This window comes from Eleutherodactylus coqui, chromosome 1 (assembly GCF_035609145.1).
Source record: "Eleutherodactylus coqui strain aEleCoq1 chromosome 1, aEleCoq1.hap1, whole genome shotgun sequence".
NCBI classification, from domain to species: Eukaryota; Metazoa; Chordata; class Amphibia; order Anura; family Eleutherodactylidae; genus Eleutherodactylus; species Eleutherodactylus coqui.
The window spans coordinates 451,511,205-451,535,918 of NC_089837.1; positions in this window are offsets into that span (position 1 = coordinate 451,511,205).

Consider the following 24,714-nt stretch of genomic DNA (forward strand, 5'->3'; position numbering starts at 1 on the left):
GAGACTTGATCGTATTTTCTTTAGTCCATAAGAAGCTCCGGCACAGTCCTTCAGGTTGTGTGGATTGGGTCAGCAGAACGCTGTAGTCCTGTAGCAGTAGCTGTTTTTCCTATGAACACTTGACTCTGATCTTGTTGTTGGGTACACATAGAGTGGCATGAGCCGGGCACTGGCCAGTGTTTCTGTATATACAGATATGAAATGCCTTTGAGTGCATGAGGTATGGAGGATACTGTTGAAAGAAGGGATCAGATTCTAAATTGGAGGTCCCCACCCTTGTGTGCCTTGTGAGCCACCTTCACCCTTGAGTAATATCGGGAGCCACGTTCAACTTAAAAATGAACAAAACTTTTAGGCCTACACAGCAACTTTGGGTGCGACACATGTCCAAAGATGGCACTATGGCCCTGCTGCATCCTAATGTAAGTGAATGCAGTCGTGTTGCAAGTTGCAGTGACACAATAGTCACAAGAAATTCATCAGGTTTAAATTTTTTTTCTAACGTTTGTGTGCCCGTTCAGACGGCACGGGCCCGGCGCATATACGCCGAGGCCGCAATGCCATTGCCTCACCTTTCCTCCCCATCGTCAGCTCACCTCCTCTCTCCTTCCCTCTGGCTGTTTGCAATGGGAGTGGACGGGACGGGGGCAGAGCTAAGCAACCACCCCTTGTCTGCAGCCGTCCCGCCCCCTCCTATTGCAAACAGCTGGAGGGGAGGAGAGAAGGGGGGAGGGAGTTTAGCAGTCACGCTTCCAAACTCCCTCCCACCTCCCTTCTTCGGCTGCTGTTATTAGCTCCCATAGGAGTCTATGCAGCGTCCGACTTATTCCAGGCACAAAGATACTTCCAGGACTATCTTTGCTGCCCGGCATAAAAGCGCCCTACGCTTTATTTGCTGGCCGGGTGCTTTTATGCCGTGGGAATACAACCATGAAAACGGCGGCCGATATATGCTCGTGTGAATAAGCCCTAAGGCCTCTTTCACATGAGCGTCATTTTGATGCTGATTGGGTGCATAAAAAAATTGCATCTAAAAGAGTCCATGATTACTTGTGGGGTTCTTTCAGATGAACGATTTTTTGACACCACGTCTCGGTCAAAAGGTGGGACATGTCCTGTCTTTTAATGGCACAGCGCCGGCGGCTCCCAAACACTCCTATGGAAGCCGTCTGGGAAAGGAAGGGGGAGCAGCATACTCGCTAACAGGAGCCGCGACGTGCTTGTGGCTACTATTCAGCCACGCGATTTAGCGCTCAGCCAGGCTGTTTTAGTTCTGAGCGTTAGAATGACGCTCGTGTGAAAGAGCCTCAATTTTAAGTAGTTCTACAGCAGCTGCAGTATAATAGCTTTGTGCCCAGCTGTTAGAGAAGATCTTAGTGCATCAGATGCGGCAGACCTTCATTTTGAAAAGAATGAGGATGTTTCAGAACAATCAGCATTGAACCAAAGCAAATATTCTTCAAAAAGAGCCGCTGCAGCAGCTGAGCTGTGTATTCTAAAAAGACAAACTAACATAATTCTGTGTGCAAGGTTTTCACTAATATGTCATGCTAATAATGTTAATAGCAGACACTGAAAGCTTTTGTTCTGATGTGGAAGATGACATGATAATTTAATGTCTTAACCATGATTTCTAAGAATTCTTTTACCCAGACAATCTAATGTTCATAGAGAATAGGCGTCTGGGATGAGATAATAGTGCTGCATTTCATGTCTGACGGGGCCGCCTCTCATGTGACAACTTAATTATGAAAGAGTGCACTGCTTTTTTTTTTTTGGGGGGTGGGGGGGGGGGCGGGGGTGCATTAGCAAAATACATTTTGAGAACCTAAGGCAAAAAGAATACAACAAAATAGCAGTTTACTATCTCAGGCATTTGTGTTCTTTTCTTGTATTTTATCCTATACTCCACCTTCTGACAACTTTACCAACTCCTGAAGAATTCATAAGTGCAACATTCTTGTGCTAAACATTCTGGTAATTGCTGAGTGCTTTCATCTTCTTACGCCTTTACAAGAAATCTGACAATTTCTGTAACACAACCTACAGAATGGGACTTGTAAAAACCCGCTATACTGTTCTGCACAATAGTTATCACCTAAAGAAAATCAGCAAAACTCAATCAGACAATGGTAAAATAACATCCTTATTGAGAAAAAGCATGTGAAAACATGAAAAGGCAGAGTAATAATGAAGGCCAAAACGAGGGAAATGCAAAGTATATATAATTTAAATCTAAGACCTCATGCAGGATGATCTCCTCACAGGATAAATGATGCATTGAGTTTATAGTAGCAGTTGTTACATTTGTGGCGATACAAATGGCATGTAGTTTGTTTTCTTCCATAATAAAATATTTAGTAAGGGAGCCTAATAAGCATACACACTGCAAAAATGGAGGTCTGTGTTAAGGCATAGGCTACCATTGCAACCTATTACCACACACACAACCCTCTCCTTCTCTCTAACGTCTTAGATGCTGCAATTGTTATTGGATGCGTCTAGACTTCTGGGATTGGTATTAATTCATTTGTCCACTTGTAAATGATGAGGATAGGTCACTAATAGCTGTTCTCTGGGCCAGTGCAGGAAGCACACAGCTCCATTCTCATTACAGTGGCCAGGCTTGGTATTACACCAATTCACTTCAATTGGAACTTTGACTGTAATACCAACCCTGGCCACTCTAGTGAGAACGGAGCTGTCTGCTTCCTGCAGAGATCAGCTCATTGCACAATACTAGAGGCCCACAGAACAGCTGTTTGATGGGAATCCTGGACAAGAGACCCTTGTTGATCTCCAACTAATGACCTATCCTATGGATAGGCCATCACTAGTTTACAGCTGGACAACCCCTTTAACTAATATCCTGGGCTTTTCACCAGTGTTAGCTGTAATATAGCAGACACCCACAGCTGATGATGCAGGCACAGCTCCTGTTCACACTTTATTAGGCCTCGTTCAGACGAGCGTGCTTTTAGCGCATTAGAGGCGTGCACAGAAAGCGCTTCTATTAGAACCAATGGTTTCCTATAGAACCGTTCAGATGAAGGAATTTTAGACGCGCAAAATAGCCGCACCTAACAAGGATAGGACATGTGACTGCAATGCTCGCCTCTTAGGTACATGTTACGTGACAAAATAGGGCCTTTCCATAGACTTCCAAGGGAGCTGAATAACAGCACTACTTACCTCCGAACAGGCAATTTCACCCCAGGACTTGAGAGCTGGAAATCACCTGTTCACACGATTTTTCGAGTAGTTAGGCGCTGGTCTTTTGCGCGCCTCTGATGCGCTAAAAGCGCACTCATCTGAATGAGGCCTTATAGTGTCATACCTTTATGGCGCACTGCATTAAAGACATCTCACCAAGGGATTAAAGAATATCCTTCTAGATTGTATCACCGTCTTAGTTATTCCTGTATTTTGAGTTCTGCCTGCAAATTTTGGACGGGCGTTGTGGGCTGTATATAGGCATTCTAAGCAGGTGCGCAGTCCTAATTAATATTTTAGAGGGGAACAGCGCAGTAACTAAGTGGTTAGCACTGTTGTCCAGCAGCACTGGGGTCCAAGGTTTGAGCCTGTCTGAGGCCTTAAGGTCCATTTACACAGGACGAGCGTCGGGCAAACGTGTCAGGCACTCGTCCCTGTGTCTCCGCACTCCCGTGCTCCTGCAGGGAATTAGCGGAGCTGGCTTGCTCATGGAGCGGCCAGCAGGGTGGAGGGGCAGTGCAGGAGATTTCTCTCGCTCCCCCGCCCCTCTCCATTGAGATAACACAGCTGCCGTTCGCTACTAAATGGCCGCTGTTTAAACTGCACGATGAGCTTCATCGCTGATCTTTTATGCTGCATAAACGTTGGACGATCAGCTCATCGTTCAGTTTAAACAGCGGCCGCTCAGTAGCGAGTAATGTGCCTTAGCGAGTATACTTGCTCATCTCTAGTCCTGACCTATCTTTGGTGTGCTAAGCACAGGAGTTTCCATGGACCCCTATGGAGGTGGAAAAAAGGAAGAGGGGAGGGAGTTTAGCGCGTCCAACGCTCGGAAAAGAAGACCGGTATCTGTAGTTTAGACCAGTGCTTCCCAAACTTTTTCAGCCATGGAGCCCTTTTTAACCGAAGCCGGCTCATGTGATCCGTGTCGTTATGCTGACTGCAGCTCTTGCATGCTGATTTCCTTGGTACAGACTATCCAGACACCACTATAGTGGTGGGTAGAGCTGGGACCTAGACACTCATCGGAGCCCCTGAGAAGCTGGGCTCCGCGGAGAACACTTTGGGAAACCCTAGTTTAGATATTAAAAGTCATTAGAAGGATTTCTACTGACAGAAGGAATTCCGAACAGCAGTGCCTTTTTTCTGCAACACGCAGCTCCAGATCGTGTGAATGGACGATTTTAACACGAATGAAGCTCGAGACTCGATCAAGGAAAATAGTCCATTCACGTGATTTTTAGCGCTGTTAGCCTATCTTCGGCTTGATTTTCACACTCATGTGAATAAGGCCTTATTACACTGACAGATGATTGCTCAAAGGTCGCTCATGACAGTTTGAGTGACAGTTTTGAGTGATCATCTTTGCATACTTTATAGTAGCTAATTAGCTACTATATAGCTATGCAGGCGCAGCGGGACAGACCCGCTATCTCTCTCTGAGCATTACAGCTGTTCAGCATGAGTAAACAGCTGTAGTGTTCTCTTCGCTTACAGCTGGCATCCCGCTGTGAATTCACAGCAGGACACAGACACAGAGAATCTTATCAGTCCAGCTGACTGACAACAGCCTGCTCCACTGATAACAGCTGATCGCTGAATTCTAGCTTGCTAGAATTGAGCAATCAACGACTCGTGCACGAAAACTGCACGATGTCAGTGCATTTAGGCAGAACGAGAATCGCTTAAAAGATTATTTTGAGCGATTCTCGTTGTGTCTAAATCAGCCTTTAGATTGTCTTTGTCTCGAATTGTGACCTAGATAACAATCAGACCACGTTTTATTAGTAATCAATGCTGAAATCCAGATAATTCCAAATCCGAGTCCATATACTTCCAGTATCCTTGCATCTGTAATAAGGGGAGCCTTATGCATGGAGAAAAGAGACTGTGCTAGCCTGGGCTGGATCCTCTTACATGGGCCCAACAGTAGCTTGCTTGGCATGTTGCTGTGGTATGTATGCCTGCATACAGTATCTGTTCAGTGTTGTCTCCTCAACTCAATGTTTTGCCTACACCTACATAGATCTGTATAGGCCAGGGGTCCTCAACTCCAGCCCTCAGGGACCACCAACGGGTCATGTTTTCAGGATATCCTATAGTAGGAACACCTGTGGCAATGTCTGAGGACCGACAATAATTACATCACCTGTGCAACACTGAGGAAATCCTGAAAACATGACCTGTTGGCGGTCCCTGAGGACTGGAGTTGGGGAACACTGGTATAGGCAACTAGCCTCTATAGGCAGAATTGCTATTATCAATGCTAGATATTGTCTCTATACATAAGAGTTTACATAGTACAAGGGAACCGAACTACAATGTATCCAATTTCTTTCTTCTATCTTTGCAGATTTGTAAGCTGCATTGTGTCATGTAGTGATATCATGTGCTGTACAGAATGTATCATAATATGCAACATTGTAGTGATTACACAAAGCAGTCTTCTATTATCCTACAATCCCTTCATAGACTGCAGCACATTCCATCCAGCCAAGTGACACTATTACATCTTCTGCTTGTCATCAAGGTTGTTGCACAGCAAAATGGTTTGTGTCAAGTGCGATCTAGCTCATAACAAGTAAATGCAGTGTACCAAGGGGACGGCCGTGAAGGGCAGATTAGTACATAGAGAATATATTTCCTCCCACACTCCGCAGCATCTCATCCTGCAGGAATCCACGTGCTATCTCTAGGCATGTAATGCCTTTGTCGCTATGTTATGTAACAAGCACGTTGTTGGGGCGCATCCTATTTGGAGTGCTTAAAGCCCAATGATCCCAGTTATATAGAGTCTATAATGCATTTTATATCATGTTTACAACTCTATACAGTGGCAAGGAAAAGTTAAAAGAATTTATGGGGTGCCATTCTGGTACTATGGGCAACAGAAGGAAGGGAAGACCCTCTGATGCACATGACCTACCTCCAGCGCACCCATCAAGCAAGGAATAAGGCACTGAAAAAGGTTAACCCTTTCAACTCTCTCTATATGTGTACGTCAATTCATTTAGTCTTGCTATGCTCATATCATTATGACATTGTGCACCAGAGATACTAAGGGCTCATTCACACAGGCGTAAATATGGAGCGAACAGAACACATTGATTTCCAGGGGTTTATTCATAAATGCAAATTGTCCATCTGATTTTCAGTCATAGAGGGGAATGAGACCATACAAATGCGCAGTGAGGACGTATATCTCACTTAAGTCAATATGCATGTTTCGCATTTGCGCATAAATACGCAGCAATTATGGGTGTAAAAACAAGAAAATACAAGATGGGCTGAAATATGTCCTGAATAGGTGAATTTAGGTCAGTGAATATGCTGCATATTCATGGACTGAAGCCTGCATATGCCCGTGCGAATGATGCCTTATTGTATATAGTGACACGGCTGTCAGTTTCTCGCCATCTGATTTTATTCACAATGTCATATCGGATGAGATGCAGTGACTGCTGACGTCCACTGATGTGCGCACACATAAATAGTTGTAAGAATGAGTGAAGCCGGGCTCACACGACCGTATTTCTTATTGCGTATTACACGCGCAATGTACGTGTGTATAATACGCGCGATATGGCATCAACAAAAGTACATTGCCTTTCATTGCTCCACTTACACTTGTGCATATTTAATGCATAACAAAAGAACGCAGCATATTCCATTTTTACGCGTATTACATGCATAAGAGCCCTATTGTTCTCTATGGGTGTATTCCAAGCATAATGCATATGCAATTACTTTGCATATTTGCTACACTTTTACGCATGGTGCTAGGAGACATGCAAAGGAAGTTAAAGAAATCAGGAAGTTGTAGGCAGACAATGCAGGGGCTTCCAAGGACCACCGACCCATCCAAGCTGTTGTCTGTAGATATTGGAGGCCATCGTAATACTGCAATGGCTACTTATTGTTCTAAAGCATCGGACATGGCTGTGCAAAAGTTGGAAAAAAACTGCCAAGAGAGCATCATCCACTAGTGAAGACATGGTTCTGGGGACACCGCTAACAACTCTCACCAACACAGCACAAGAAAATGGCGCCTCTGTGATCAGGTGAGCGCCACAAGAGTGTTTCCCTGGGGTTAGGCAAATTCTGACATCATTCCCTGCTTGCGTTCATTCCCTGTTATGCGCACGCAAATGTGGGGATACGCAATTTAATACAAAGAAAAATGCTGCAAATGTTCCTCCGCACATTGTGATATGGTTGTGTGAGCTAATAGGTGAACCCTTTAGAATTCCTGAATTTCTGCATTGATTACTAATCGAATGATCAGATTCTTATCTAAGGGCTCCGGACAGATGAATCCGCAGCAAATAGCGTCCATAGCATGCTACGGAAATTGATTCTTTCTCCACACTTGCGGAAACCAATTGCAGTTTCCGCCAGCGAGAGAAAAATTGCAGGATGCTCCATTTTTCCACGGATTCCGCGAGGACGGCTTCCATTGCAGTCAATGGAATCCGTTCGATCCCTGGCCCTTCTGCAATCACATTGTGAAAAGATCGCGTATTCCGCGGGAAAAGCAGGAGTTTGAAAAAAAAATCTGTTCTGCGCATGTCTGACAGTTTACTGTGGACCATCAGCAGTACAGATGAAAATGGAAGACAGCAGGTATGTGCGAACGCTGCTGCTCCCAGAGCTGGATTCCGCATGGGGAATCTGGCCCTGACATGTGCAGCCGGCTTTAGGCCTCGGTCACACGGGCGTTTTTTTGCGCGATTTGCGGATCGCATAACGGATGCGCATCCGCAAATCGCGTGACCGGGGGCCGATGGTTCACTGAAAAATCTGCACCTAGCAGCATTTTCAGCGAAACGGCCCAGCGCTGCCCGCTATCCTCTGCCACAGCTGTGGCACAGCTGTGGCAGAGGAGAACGATGTTCGCCTATTGAAGTCAATGGAGCCGGCAATACAGCCGGCTCCATTGAAAGCAATGGGCTGCCAGCAAGCGCTGGATGAATTTTCGGGGAAGGGCTTTAAATATAAACCCTTCCCTTAAAACCATCCTAAAATGTGTAAAAATAAAAAAAAAAGTATACTCACCTTTTTCCTGCAGCCGGAGTCCAGCCACGGCCGGCTGGCAGTTCTCCTGAACTGCTCTCTGTAGTATTCAGCAGGCGGGGATTTAAAATCCCCACCTGCTGAATGGGCTGCCTCTGATTGGTCACAGCCCTCACCAATCAGAGCAGCTCTCAGCTGTCATTCAATAGCTGAGAGCTGCCTCTGATTGGTCACAGTGCTCAGCCAATCAGAGGCAGCATTCACTCACCCATTCATGAATTCTTGAATGGGTGAGTGAGAGGTGCCTCTGATTGGCTGAAGGCTGTGACCAATCAAAGGCAGCCCATTCAGCAGGTGGGGATTTTAAATCCCCGGCTGCTGAATACTACAGAGAGCAGTTCAGGAGAACTGCTGGCCGGCCGCGGCTGGACTCCGGCTGCAGGAAAAAGGTGAGTATCCTTTTTTTTTTTTTTTTTACACATTTTCAGGATGGTTTTCAGGGAAGGGCTTATATTTTAAGCCCTTCCCCGAAAATTCATCCAGCGCTTGCCGGCAGCCCATTGCTTTCAATGGAGCCGGCTGTATTGCCGGCTCCATTGACTTCAATGGGAGAACATTGTTCTTCTCTGCCACAGTTGTGGCACAGCTGTGGCAGAGGAGAACAATCTTAGTATATGTTCTCAATGGGGTCCGCTGCCGCAGACCCCATTGAGCGCATATAGAAGCACCGATTTGAGCAGAATTCAGTTACATGCGTTCTGCGAATCGGTGTGTCCTAAAATTATCAGCACATCCGCATCAAAAACGGACATGTGACCGCTCTCATTGCTTTGCATTGGGTCTATAAATCTGTAGATCGCAAGCGCATCAGCAAATCGGACGTGTGACCGAGGCCTAAGTCACAATTATTGACAAACACAATCTCCCTAAACTAATAACACACAAACAGTTGTGTTATTCATGGCTTTCATTGAACATGTTCAGTAAATATCTACAGTACAGGGTGAAAAGTAAGTGAACCTCTGTGCTAAGGTTGGATTCACACGGGGTGGAATTTCCATGCGGACTTTTCACACAAATTCCGCATGTATTTTTAAATCTGACACTAAGCATCAAAGTTGTCGAGATTTGCAAAAATCTCATTCCCACACTGCCGACAGTCCGCTGCAAACAATCTGCGACATCTCCATTTTGGTGCCGTTTCCGCTGTGGACTCACTTCTCTCTATTGAGAAAGATTTCCGTAGCGGAATACAGGCTGAAAAGCCGCTTCAAAACCAAATGCAACTACAGTATACTCCACAATACCAGCAGGCTCCAAACAACGTCTGAAGTCTCTCTCACTGAAGTTGGAGTCCTCAGTCTTCCAGGACAATGTCCCGAAAAATATGCCTCACCCTGGTAAACAGGCCTTGCAGAAAACAGCGTCTCTTCTCAGTCTCTCCGTCAGCATCTCTCTCTGTAGCTCACACTTCCTGGTCTGACTCTGGCGCAGTACATTGCGGCAATTTGGCACGTGCAGTAAATTTGGTGCATATTTTGGTGCAAGTCTAGCCATTGCCACTGTAACCAGTTAACCCTTGGGTCAAATATTAATGGCCTTAACCTAATGTCTATGTCAAAAACACTATGAAGAAATCACAGTGATTCTCACTATCTCACATTCATAAGTGTTCAGTGCCTTGTATTATACATCTGCGGCTATTATACATCTGCGCTGTTCCGCAGTATGGAGGGATTGAATTATGGGAGAGCTGAGAGCAGATCTTGTATAAGTAAGTATGTGAAGCGCTCTGCGCGAAGCTGTACATATGCATTATTTAGTTACACTAAGTGCTCTCCTCAGGAAGTTTACAGTCTTCACATTCTTCATCTACTAGTTTAAAGACTAGATCTAATAGCACATTCCAGATACACAATGATCCGATATCAGAAGCCAGCTATTAATATTCACAAGTCTGCATGGAAGCCCTCACTTGGGTTGCCACTAAATTACATCTGAGACACCTAAATTGCTAATGTGGATTTAGCAAATGTTACATTTTACAGTTTAGATGTAATTTCCATTACTTCTCCTGTGTTGACCTTGTATTAGAATTCAGAGCTGCATTCACAATTCTGCTGAACTGATATCTCCCAGCATTCCCTGCTTATTCGGTGTCTGCACAAAGCATGCTCAGATGATTAGTGTTTTCAGTTGTGCAAGTGTAATAAGGCTAACATTAAGGCTAATTGCACATGGGCGAGTGCGATATCGGGCCGTGAAACTCGATATCGCGTTCACTAACGTGCAATGTCCCCGTGGATGCGATGCATTTTTGTGTTAAAAACGCCTTGCATCATTTCACATAAATAGCGTTCCTCTATAGGAAACCTCGCTTCGCACTCGCACGCCATGCGTTGCTTTGCCGGCTCCATTGAAAACAAAAGGCGAGGCGTTCCAAGAGAGCGCCTAAAGATTGGACGTGATGCATTTTTTTCCTGCGATGCAGAAAAAGTTCGCTCGTGTATATGACCCTAATCAAAAGAATTGGGTTCGTATTAGTGCGAGATTCATATGTCTCACAACGCACAAATCTTACGCAATTTTCTCAGCCCTGTGAAAGCGGCCTAAGAAGGGGTCCAGATGGGATGGATGTGCCACAGAATTTCTGTAGCCACAAAGTGGATAAGATTTTGAAAATCGCTCGAGCAAAACGCAGAGCATAGAACCCCTTGGGCTTCCTCGCATTCTGCATTTTTGCACTCAATTTCCACGACATGCTCTATTTTTGTGCAAATTTGCGCAACCCATACGCACAAAATCACGCACTGAACTGTGCAATTTAGCGGCGGCTAATTAGGCTGCATGATGTGAACGGGCCAGGCAACACAGAAATGTACAGTAGAATGTGTGGATACTTGCGCGATAGCGATCCCTTCACAGCGGTATTGCGTCACGCTATCGCAAGCGTATCTACGCCTACGCTCGTCTGCAGTACCTATAGGTGAGACAACTCCCTCTTCCAGCAGTTCTGCCTCATCTGATTGGCTGCTGCTTCTCAATGCGTCCTTTCACGTCCTTGCGTGAAGAACTGACTTCTACTGCCGTACAAGCAGAATTCTGAACCATCAGTGATACAAAGAAGATTATCACAAAACTGCCTCTGAGGGACTGAAACATAAAGGAGGGTCCATGTCGATTTTAAGCACCGGGGTTTGTTGAAGTAATACATGAATATTAATGTATATTAGCGCGTGAGACAATAGAGACGTTTAATGCTGACATTAATGTTGATGACAAATAAAGGAAATGTGTGCAGTAATCGCCGAGTCAGATGAAGTAAGACGGCCATAAATCCCGGTAAGAGCAAACTGGCAAAACAAATTAGAAAATTTCATTAAAAATTGCAAATATAATGGATCCTGTAGGCTGAGCGTCCGCTGCGCTCTCGTTTGCTAATTAGCTTCTTGGTAGAGCGATGTTCACACCATTATCCCCGGGATGTATGTTCCTGCTGGTCTCCGCATGTACAGCTCCATATAGCTTATTGCAGAGCATCGCTCACTGGGTTTTATTTCCTGGGTAATAAAAGCCATGAAATTGGAGATCAGCTTATGAGGGACGACATGGAAACAAGAGGACGGGGCTCAGCAGTCAACAAGCAATGGTCAATATATTAACCCCTTCATTGCCATTCACAAGATTAGGAGCTGCATGTTGCTTTAAAAGAGCACTGAGAGAGAGATGAAGGAAAACCCTGGGGGAACCCCCTTCTCAGCAGGCTTCTCTTCAACTCAGTGGGGATAGAGGGATATCCCCACTGCAGGGAGAGCAAGATTTCCCTGCAGGGGAGAAGAAGGAAATTCCCAGCAACACAATGCCAGGGTTCCTCTGCAGGGGAGAATAAGGGATTCCCCCTTCTGTCGATGGGGTTGTGTGAGGGCTTGTTTTTGTGGGACAACCTGTAGATTCTGTTCGCATCATTTTAAGGTGCATGTAAATTTTTTATCACTTTTTTATAATATTTTATTTTGGAGACAGGGCATCCAAAAAAACCACGATTTTGGCGTTGTGTATTTTATTTTCTGGCGACGCTCATCATGGGGGATTAATAATGCATTATTTTAATAGATTAGACTTTGAAGGATGAGTCGATAGTCCAAATTTTCTTTTTTGTTTATATATTTTTTCAAGTTAAAAATTGGAAAAGAAGGGTTTAACTTTTAATATTTTTTATTTTTGTAATAAATTCAACTTATCTTAATTTTTTTTCTTTAGTCTTCAGAAAGGACTTGAGCTTGTGATCATCTGATTGCTTATACAATATACTGCAACTAGTGATTATTGGGCAATTATAGTACCAGTGTTTCTGGTGGTGCAATATGATATAGTAAAGGTGATTGGAGTTGTAAGCACACGGCTGCTGTTTTAGGACCTGTGCTGACGTCACAGTCATTACTTACATGCGTGTGTCACAGAGACAGCTCTGCTACACATGCGCATCACACATTCCACACAGCTGTGCTACATGCACGTCACACACAGCTCCGCTACATATGCGCATCACACATTCCACACAGATGTGCTACATGCACGTCACACACAGCTCCGCTACATATGCGCATCACACATTCCACACAGCTCTGCTACATGCACTTTACACATAGCTCTGCTACATATGCGCATCACACACAGCACACACAACTCTGCTACATGTGCATGTCACACACACAGCACACATAGCTCTGCTACATATGTGCGTCACACACATTCCACACAGCTCTGCTACGTATGCACATTCCACACAGCTCTGCTATGTATGAATGTCACACACACAGCACACACACAGCTTTGCTACATATGTGTGCCACACACAGCATACAGAGCTCTGCTACATATTCATTTCACACACAGCTCTGATACATATGTATGTCACACACAGAACACACAGCTCTGCTACATATGCACGTTACACACAGCACACACAGCTCTTCTACATTTGTACGTCACACATGGCACACACAGCTTTGCTACATATGTGCATCACACACACAGCACAAACAACCCTGCTTCATCTGCGCATCACACACAGCAGAAAGCTCTGGTACATATGCCTGTCACACACAGCACATACAGCTCTACTACAAATGTGCATCACACAGCACACACAGCTCTGTTACATATGCGAGTGACACACGCAGCACACACCTCTGCTACATATGTGCATGACACACAGCAAACACATCTCTAGTACATATGTGCGTGACACATAACACGCCCAGCTTTGTTACATATGCGCATCACACACAGCACACACAGCTCTGATACATATGCGCATGACACAAACAGCACATACAGCTTTTCTACATATGCGTGTGACACACACAGCTCTAGTACATATGCACATCACACAGAGTACACACAGCTCTGCTACATATGCATGTGATACACAGCACACACAGCTCTGCTACTTATGTGCATCACACACGGCACACACAGCTCTGCTACATATGCGCATCACACACAGCTCACACCACTCTGCTACATATGTGCATCACACACAGCTTTGCTACATATGCGCATTACATAGAGTACACACAGCTCTGCTAGATACAGTCTTCATCAACCTCTGCTGGGTTAGCATCAGTGATGACGTCACCATCTTATGTCAGGGGTGAAGCTAAGAGCCAACGACTGATCACATGATGGTGACATCATCACAGGGCCTGTCAGCCTGCTGCTGTCCGGCTGTGCAGGTTTTTAATAAAGTGAAGCAGCAGTGATGATGTCAGTGTCCTGTGATCAGGGGTGGAGGTCAGAGCCCAGGTTACTGATCACATAACGGTGATATCATCACAGGTCCTGTGAACACACAGCTGCTGTCAGGCTCTGCATGTGTTATGCTTTTCGACCTGCGATGACGTCACGATCATGTGGTCGGGCGGAGCATGAGAAGCACTCACGCACACACTACCGGACAAGTGATCGTTAGCACTTTGAAATTGAAGTTTTGGTTACCCTGTCTCTAAAATAGAATGTTATACAAAGTGATCAAAAAGTCATGTGTGCCTCAAAATGGTGAAAGCCCGCAGGAAAAAAAAAAGTTATGGTAGTCAGAAGGTGGCGCCAAAAAGCTATTTTTTTTTAAAAAAAATTTATTTTTTAAAAGCCATATAACAAAAAATAACCTATATAATAAATTTGCGATTGCTGCCATCATACTGACCCACGGAATAAAAGTTAACTTGTCAGTTTGGCTGCATAGCGTTGTTGGAGAATATATTTATGTAACATCGTCAAAAAACAAGACCCGGCTTCCGACCCACAAACAAGCAAAACTGAGTTTTTATCTCTATAGGCATTCTATTCACAACATGCATGCTGCTTTGATTGACCAGCGCTGTCCATATGAACTGTACCTGGCCAGTCAGAGCAGCATGTAGTGTCTTAGACTAACCGTGCATACTAATGGAAGAGAACCAGTGCAGCCATCTTTGTCCAGGATCGGGGGGTTGCTTTAACTCCAAAGATGGACCCATTGGCTCCAGATATTATTTGGTAACCTTATTTCTATAAACGTAAGTGAATAAGCGTAACCATGATCAGATCATGCCCACTAAGGACAGATTCTGTGGCCCTAATTAAAGAAGATGCTAACTTATCAGTGATCAGTATTGGAATAATTATAGCATGTCTTATAATGTGATATATACATGACTAATTGCAATGTGTAATAAGGCTACTAAGCCTAATTAAGATATGGGTTTAGCAAACACAAGAATAACCCATCGAGCCGGCCTCATCTGACCTCCTGTCTAATATAATAGCCTCCAAGATATTCAATGGCTGTAGTTTCCAGCAGTCACTGCTTTGCGTGAACGGTGGTACCTCCATGGGTATTCATTACTGCCAGAATTGGCTACTCTTGGGAAATTACAGGGACAGTTATTGAGTGATAAAATAGAACAAATGAATTTTGATGGATCGCTAGCTTTAATAGTGAGCGTTATAATGAATAATAGTATTGTAATCAGTGCTCTTCAGTGTCCCGCCTCATGATGCCCCATGCCTTAAGGCCCATTTACACGCAAAGATAATTTTTGAAACGATTGGAAGTTTTAGCGATCGTTTTGCATAAAGTGTTAATGGACACTAATGTCCATTAACACTTTATCATCTTTGTTTGCGTGTAAATGGGCCTTTTGCGTGCGCAAAAAGCTTGTGCAAATATACCCGTGTGAAGGAGTTCTTATATGATCATAGATTCGATGGATGGAACAGACAAAATGTGACTGCTGCTTCATTCCATGTGATCAGGAATCATCGTTATCCAAGGGCCATTGTGCAAGGAACGATTATTGTTCAAATAAGGGCTTTTACCCATTAGCGATTTTTGTGAGATGCGATTTTAATATTAGAAAGGCCCATTGAAAAAAAAATGCAGCGATATCGCAGCGTTAAAAAAAAACGCTAGTGGGAAAAAAGCTCTAATCGTTGAATTGTGTGAAAATGAACTATAATCATTCAGTGTAAATATGGTCAACTAATTCAATGACGACTTATCATTCGTTCACATATCGCTTGTCTTCCATTTTTTGCTGGGGAGGGAAGCAAGTGAAAGGCGCAAGGTGCCATTTTGCTGTAGCCTCATGTAAGGCTTTGGGTAGAGGCTTCGTCCCCTCCAGTATGTAGCCGCGATGCGAGTAGCATGTCACCACTATGAAGATTGACCCTGCAGTAGGGACTGGATTATTGGGCTAGGCTCCACAAAAGCCAGCTCACCTCTGCAAGCATGGGAGACGGTCTATATAGGCGTCTACTATATAAGGTCACTGAGCTGCGTCACAGCTTCGTGTGTGAAGCAGCCTACAGAGAGTGAGCAAAGCCAGCCAGAGACACAGGCAGATGTAGCAGAGCTGAGAACAGAGAGTGGCAGAATGTGGTAGCGGCCATTACAGATTGGTGACACTGTGGACCATTTCCCTATGTTGAAAAGGTGCCCAGAGAGTGACTGGACTAGGAAGGGCCCTGAGGACTGGGGGCCAAAAATTTTCCCAGATGGAAGACTGGCCGAACCCTTGGGGTGATTTACCCCGCAGCGTATGGGAGGAGAGGGAGTTTACGTTCCCACAAATGCCTGCGAAAGAGATGGACACCACAGAGAAAGAACCGGTTTGTGTTACTGGGAATGTTTGTAAGTGGACTTGTTCCCATGTGATGCGTTTGTATAAAATCCCTGGGCAGGAGGCGTTTGTGTGTGTGGGGGGGCATGGACTTTCTGGGACTCTGTGCATGCCGTTTAAGGAGCAGCAGCTGGGAGCTAGTGTGCTATGCCCCCTCTCTGCCCCTTGTCGGCTGCCAGCAATAGGAGCTTAGCAACTATCTTCCACCCTGTCCCACCCCCTCCCATTGCAAACAGCTGGCAAGGGGAGGAGGGAAGGGGGTGGCAGCATAACACACTAGCTTCCAGCTCCCACTCCGTCCCGCCCCCTCCCTTCTCTGGTAGCTGTCATAGGTTCCCATAGGAGTCTATGGGAGCTGCTGCCATATTCCAGACGGAAAAGATAGTTCTAGAACTATTTTTTTTGCCCGGTGTAAAAGCGCATAACCAGAATGCACAGCGTATGCATTATCTTGGGCGGCTAAGTGATGTTACGCAGCCAAAAAATGCCCATATGAACTGAGGCATTGAAAACCAAAGCCTCAGATGTGTGCCGTATATCAGCCGGTCGTGAAAACAGGGCCGATATACGCCCATGTGAAAGAGCCCTAGGGCCCATGTTATAAAGCGGTAATATAGATTTGAGTAATGTGTGATATGGGGTTTGAACCGACATTAGTATTTGACAACCTCTGTAAGATTATGTCTTCGATGTGGTAACTTTCTGTCTGAGAGGATACTGCTCCTATGGCGCATTTGAGGCTGGGTGCTGGGGCCACAGATGATAATAGCGATTCTCTGCTCGCGGGATTCAAGTCGCAGCATGCTGCGATTTGCCGCGATTCTCTGCGGTCAGCCTATCTGTCAGACAGGCAGCCTTAAAAACAGACATATGTACATCCAGTTCATTATCGAGTGGCGTAACTATAAGGGTCACAGAGGGTGCAATTGCGGCCCGACCTGCTAAGCCTGGCCGCCCAACACAATAAGCGCAATGGCCACCGGCCACCCATCATAGTTATTGTCCACTACTCACATGGCAGATGCTGCACACTTAGCCACTCTCACTGTCTTACATAGGTTGGCACTGCTTTAAAGGGTGAAGACCTGTGTACTTCAAGTATCACCTCTGGATTTGTCCCCAAGTCGAACCAGTTTGTGGTACAGTGAATCCATACCTGCTAATCCTGACAAATAATACTCCTTTATGTCCCACATACAGTAGTAATAATTCTCCCTTATGCCCCCCCCTCCAAGTAATAATGCCCACTGTACTGACCCCCAGAATTCCAGCCAATTAGCACAAAGGTTGTGCTACTCCAACAAGCACCTCTATGTACCTAAGCTGCAGTCTCAGGCCTCTCTCACACAGGTGTTCTTTACTGTGATTAATGCAGCGTTTGATTGAACGCCGCGCTAATCGCGTTATAACGCTCCAATTGAAATCAATAGGGCCTTGCAGACATGCACTCGTTCACTGCACTTTCGAACGCCGCGATTTTGGACCGACGTCTGTTCTATTTTTTACGTTTAGCGCATCTCATTAATGATGAGGCGTGATAAGCCCCGCTGTCAGCTGGAGGGAGCTGCGGCAGAAAACTAAAGTAAAATCGCTGCACTCTGCAGCGCTGCTGTGTGAGGGTGGCCTTAGGGAAGCCATTAGGTCATGGCCACTTCATTCTACTGAATGGTGGGCGCCCTGGTTTTGGCCTTAACCAATCAAGGTTTCACTCCTGGAAAACTATTGTAATGCCAAAATTAGCCGCCACTTTCAGGGGTTAATAGCTTATTACACAGGTGAAATGCAAATAACAAAAGTCATAGCTGTACTGTTATGCAAACCCCTTCTAGGGGATCTAGAGCAGTGTTCCCCAACTCCAGTCCTCAGGGACCCCCAACAGGTCATGTTTTCAGGATTTCCTCAGTGTTGCACAGGTGATGTAATTATTGCCGGTGCCTCAGACATTACCACGGGTGTTCTTACAATTGGATATACTGAAAACATGACCTATTAGTGGTCCCTGAGGACTGGAGTTGGGAACCCCTGATCTAGAGGATTCCAGAAACAGCACCACAACCATTCATAGGCTGTCTGTGGTGTTGCAGCTAAGCCAAATTATCTTCAATAGATATGAGTTGCAGTACTACACACAACCCATGGACAGATGTGGCACTGTTTCTGGAAGAGAGAAACCAAGTTATTTTTTCGTAATTTTGTGCTAGAATTGAAATTGTCTACACATACAACTCTTAACCCTTCCTGCCTCAGGGTGTATATATACATCCTGGGTGGGAAGGGGTTCACATAAAATATTTATGTCGTATGCATGGCTCAGGCTCAGGAGCTGATTTGCATAGGAATCCGGTTGTTACTGACAACCAGCCTCCTATGGCATGTAAGACATTAACAGAGGAAGGGCCTTCCCTCTGACATCATTGGCCCTCTGCCATGAAATCACAACCATTACAAACCGAATGCTAGTAAATGGCATGCGGATCTGCAATGGCATGTCCTATACAGATATAGGGATGATACACTGCAATACAAAAGTACTTTAGTGTATTATCTAAGTAATCATGAGATCACAGGTTTAGGCACTTTTCCATTTTTTTCGTATAAAGAAATAAATAAATAAAAAAGTTTGGTATTGTCACATCCATAACGACCCGTACAATAAATTGCACACAAGGCAAGTGCTATTAAAAAAAAGTTTGAAAAAAGAAGCCGAAGTACTTCTTTTGTTCATTTCCCCTCCCAAAAAACGTAATAAAAGTGATCATAAAAGTCATATATACCCAAAAATGGTAACAATACAGTCTACAGCTAGTCACACAAAAAAACAAGCCCTCACAGCTCTCAGCCGATAGAAAATTAAAAACTTTCTATGAATGTAGCAACGCTAAAAAAAAGTTTCCTAAAGAAGGTTATTTATTACTCAAAAGTGGAAAAGCCTAAATAATCAAATTTCAGTATTTCTGTATCGTAATGAATTGTACCGAATGAAAATCCAAAAAAATCATTGCACCCCTAGGTTCAAAGTAGGCCGCGTCCTTAATGGGAACCTGGCAGCACATTTGATCCTCATAAACTACTTTACAGGGCTCAAAGGAGAGGGAACATGGGGTCTGCGGAGCGGTCCTCATACTCACCAGGTCCTTCGTTTCAGTGCTGTGCATCTGAGAATTTGGCACATGTACATAGCATGGCTCTATTTACAAAACTCTGCGCACACGCTCTCCAATAGAGATGACTATGGAACCTTTCACACGGGATGGAATAGGCCACACTGCGCAAAAGCAAGCTACGGTAAATTCTGCACCACAATCCGCAGTTAGACCTGCAGATCTGGCTGAATCCTGCAGCTTAATTCCGTCCTGTGGGAAAAGTCCCTATAAAGAGGGACTGTACATTATATAGTATATGGGGTTCAAATATGCTGACACGTTCCCTTTAAGTCATTAGCCCTGGTAGAGCAGATGCTAAGCATGTGCACAAATGTAGCAAACTTTAACTTGACACTTAAAGTTTGCTACATCTGTGCACATTAAAAAAGTTACAGTAAGCTTTCCTTTTTCAGTAACTTTTGTTGTGTTTATGGACAGCTGTACTTAATGTATAAAGTGACAAGTTACAGTTTGCTACATATGAAAACAACCCTGCGAGCAGTTCTCATCCACTTGTAGTCACGTCCCATGGTCAGCTGATATACAGATGTGCACATATGATATGTATTAGATACAATTGCCGCCCACAGTCACTGTTGTGCATTAACGGAGTAATCAGCTTTCAGAGCTGGTGACAGATTTATGGCTCACTTCTCTTAATTACAGCTGTGTGCTGGATATTTACGACTATGCATGTCACATAGATGATGTCACGCCGCACAATATGAAGATGAGTCATGGGCAACTTGGACGCGTTTCAGACAAGCATAAAATTGGTGCAGTTTTGCATTTGTTATGACAAATGCAAATTTCAACCATCGATCTATTAAGGCAAACTAACAGCATCTTAGGGATCGCTAGACCTGCAGTCAGGACGTAATGCGGCGCAAGAATAAGACAATACTGCGCTCATTTGTAGCTGGACTAAAACCCACTTATTATGATGACTTTGATGCAGAATTACCGTCAGGATTTTGCCATTTTCAATTTTGCATCAAAATCCGCATGGATTTTGGTGCTGAATATCCCCCAGGAGGGCATATTCTGTGATGCTGTTGCGGAATATTCTGTCCTGTGAGAAAGGTCGCTTATAGGGTTTTTTACATAAGATGCAACTAAGTATTTTATAGAATTGATTACCATATCACATGGGGAGAGTTAGTGGAGATTACTGCTCTATATTGGGATCAACACAATTTTTTGACATTTCAATTTGCTGATTCTAATGTGTTGTGTGACAGACCACGGGGGTCATCACCTAATGTGGCTGTTGGATCCTATGTTAAGCCTGATTTTGAGTGATAGTCGTTGTGGGCATTTACAGGGCAATGTAATCGCTCAAATGTTGAGCGATCACCTTGTGCTCTGAGCAGGGTATACAGAAGACAAGCGCAGCCCCTTGTCTTCTGCATCCAGCTGTTCTCTGCTCGGAGCGCTCAGCTGTAGAAGTGCTGAGCGCTCCGAGCAGGATATGCAGAACACAGACATGTGTGAAGAGCTTGCTCGTCCTCATTGGGTAGCAGCACATCTTGACCACACGGTCCCACATCCTGGTTATGTAATATTAGTTTACAGGCCCCGCTGATGCATACTGTTTCAGACTAATGCAGCTAATCATGACTCACAAGTGCTAAGACATCAGGACTCACATCCTGCCACTGGTTTTTTTCTTGGTACTCGGGCGGGATTAGCGCAGTGCATGCCACACAATGACTGCACTCCCTGCACAGTGTATCAGCGGCAGCTGCATCTGAGGAGCGGGAGCCTGTCACCACTCAGTCTGACTGAGATGTGCATTGTGTAGGTGCCGGTGGGGTCTACCGGGAAATTCACCGCCACCCTCCCCCCCCCAATGGGTTAGGCTGAAAGTGATTGGCTGTGTTGTTTTGTAGTCCAGAATTACAGAAACGTAGTTGCTTTCATCCAGAAACAGTGCTCCATCAAAGCTAATCAAGGTGACAGGTTTTTTGTGGTTTAAAACACGTATGCAACTTCCTGGAATGTTTTCTGCTAGTTTTTAGCATAATCTAGTAACTATTGGGCCTCATTTATCAGAATTGCCTGACTGTGAAAGGATTGAATTATATTTTATGCAGTAGTGTCAAGTTCCACCTCCCTTATGTGCATAAAATTTGTGCCATGTGCATAGGAAGAAGTATGTGAGAAAAAGATGTATTGTAGTTAAACTTTACTAAGAAGGTCCCAGACACTGAGCATGCAGCTTTGTTATCATTAACCTTTGCAATGTTTCGCAAAGATGGAAGTATCACACATGCTGTAGACTTGGAATAGTTGATTTGTTTAACCTTGTGGGGTAGTGAGGGGGTTGTTATACTCTTGTATTGCAACAGTAAAACAGAAGAATTGCTAGAGACACCAGTGTGGTTTCTCATTATTCTTCGGTGCATCGTAATAATAATTAAGGTAGAGTCCCCTGGTGCAAGCACCGAGTCGTGACTGACTCCTAGGGTGACATCACATCATGACGTTTTCTTGGCAGACTGTTTTTGCAGGTTGTTTGCCATGGCCTTCCCCAGTCATCTTTACCCCCTAGCAAGCTGGGTACTCATTTTACCGACCGCGAAACGATGAAAGACTGAGTCAACCTTGAGCCGGCTACCTGAACCACGCGGAGATTAAACCCGCAACCTTCAAGTCGTGAGTGAGAGCTTAGGACTGCATTCTGCTGTCCTAACACTCTGCGCCACACGAAGCTCATAATAATAATTAGGCAGACCTGATTGATAAGACTACTATACCCCTTGCGATATCAGGCTGTGTATCAAAAATGTCTCTCATCACTTTGGGGAAACATAGCTGACAGCCATGGCAGAGGATTGTGGAGTGTTTTTCATTGTTTTCAATGGGAAACCTTGCATCGCACTTGTGTGCACCTACCGTGTTTCCCAGAAAATAAGGCACTGTCTTATATTAATTTTTGCCCCAAAAGAGGCACAGTGTCTTATTTTTGGGTCGGGGGGGGGGGGGGGGGCTTATACTCACCTGGTCTGCTGCACCTAGGTGCCTCGTGCTGCTGGTCTCCGGTGGCGATGTGGAAGTCTGCAGTGTCCTCTGTGCTGAGACATCCTCTTCTTTCTGGTGACAGGACTTTAAATACTCTGCCTCCAGCAAAGCGAATGCTGTGATTGGATCGAGCGTAAGCCAATCCCAGCCGTTGCTCGATGAGCCAATCATAGCCATTCAGTGATGGCATTCACTGAATGCCTGTAAATGATCGAGCGCTGGCTCTGATTGACTGGCGCTCAATCCAATCAAAGCCCTCGCTTTGCTGGAGGCGGGGTATTCAAAGTCCCATCACCAGAAAGAAGAGGATTTCGCAGCGCAGAGGACACGGCAGCTTGCCGCAGTAGTGGGGACCATCGCGAGGGACTCAGGCGCCATGGGTCAGGTGAGTATTGATGGGTTTTTTTTCATGTACTTTAGCTAGGGCTTATTTTCAGGTGAGGGACTTATATTTCAAGTTTCCCCCTAAAACTAAGTAGGGCTTATTTGGGGGGGAAACGGAAGCAAGTGGTGTGATGCTTAGCCAGCCCAATTAAAACAATGGGCGATGCGTTGCAAGAGCACACCCAAAAATAGGACATGTTGTGTTTTTTTCCCCCCACATCGCATCACACCGTGATGCAATACGGGGGGAAAAAAAGGCTCATGTGTATGATCCCATTCAAAAGAATGGGGTTCTTATTCGTGCGAGATTTGTGTGTCTCACAACGCATAAATCTTGCACGAGATTCTCAGTCATGTGAAACCGTCCTGAGCGCTCCTCCACACTGGCGATCGCGATATCGCCGCGCACAAATCACAACAAAATCATGACTTTTTTTCCACGATTTTTGAGCGTCAATGCTGCTTTTTCTCGCAAAAACATTGCTGCCCCTTCGATATTCTTGCATTTTATTTTTTGGCGTGATTTTGCCGCGATTTTTTAGCACAATAATCAAAAGGACTTTCTAATGTTAAAAATGCATTGCATCGCACCAAAATCACAAGTCGGTGCTTTGCAATGCAATAACAAGGAGACTCCATAGGAAAACATGGGAGATTAAAAAAAAAAACGCAAAACACCGAAAGATAGGACTTGCCGCAATTTTTTTTTTCTTGCAGCCTCGCATGAGTGAAAACATCACAAATGTGAAGGAAACCACTGAAAATCATTGGTTTCATAATTCAGCATTTTCATTCACTCTCGCATCGCACGAAAATCGTGCAATTTTATCGCCATTGTGAAGGCGCCTTTGCACTGACAGTAAGATTGCCCTGGCTGCCTGGAGCAACCTTCCAAACCACATCGGTAAAACAGAAGCGGTGCTGTGATTGGCTGCTATTGCTTATATAAGGACAGGTTTTTAGACAGTTTTGATAAATGCATGCTTTAGTTTTTTTTTCCCGCTTCTCGGACGTGCAGGGGATTCCCTTCGCCTCCATTAGAGTAAGCTAACAATATCTGATCGTCAGGCCGTTTCATTCTAAATTTTCATTGCAACATTTTGTAATAATGTATCTGCAAATCTAGAAATCCCCGTTAGCTAAAGCCTTATCCCTATTAAATCCAATATAAATGCGTGCCGCGCAGAGCGCACTCTAGAGCATCGCCCTCCGATGAATAGAAGTGCTCTGTTTACCTCCGCACTGCGCATGTCCCTATTATTTCCCTGTCAAAACATTCCGAGTAGCAGAATGTTCGCGGATCGCAACGATTCATTCCCTTGTGAACGTAATAATTCAGTAAAAGATATGGGATTCTACCGCAGGAATCCTCCACAGTAGGATGACACTTCTGTCCTTCCAGCACGGGGAGGGTTAAAGCTGTATGCGCAGAACATCATCATCGCTCCTTTCGTAGGAAAACGTTTTCCATTTATTGTTTTCAATAAAATGGCGGCGCCAGGCTAAGCAGGCTCTGCAATCCGTGGCATCACCTGACGAGGGTATACCTGGCACGAAACGTACGCCGTGGACAAGTTACATAAACCTTTTTAGATAAAGGGGGAGCCTTGTATTTGGTTGCAGTTTGCAGATTGATTTAGAATGGATGACAGCGAACTGGCACTAGCCCATTACTGACGAAAGCTGCTTATCCCCCCCACCCCACCGCCCTCCGTTGCCATAGAGATGAACGGGAGCAGCGGAGAAGCTGCCAGTGAGAAAATCAGCATCAG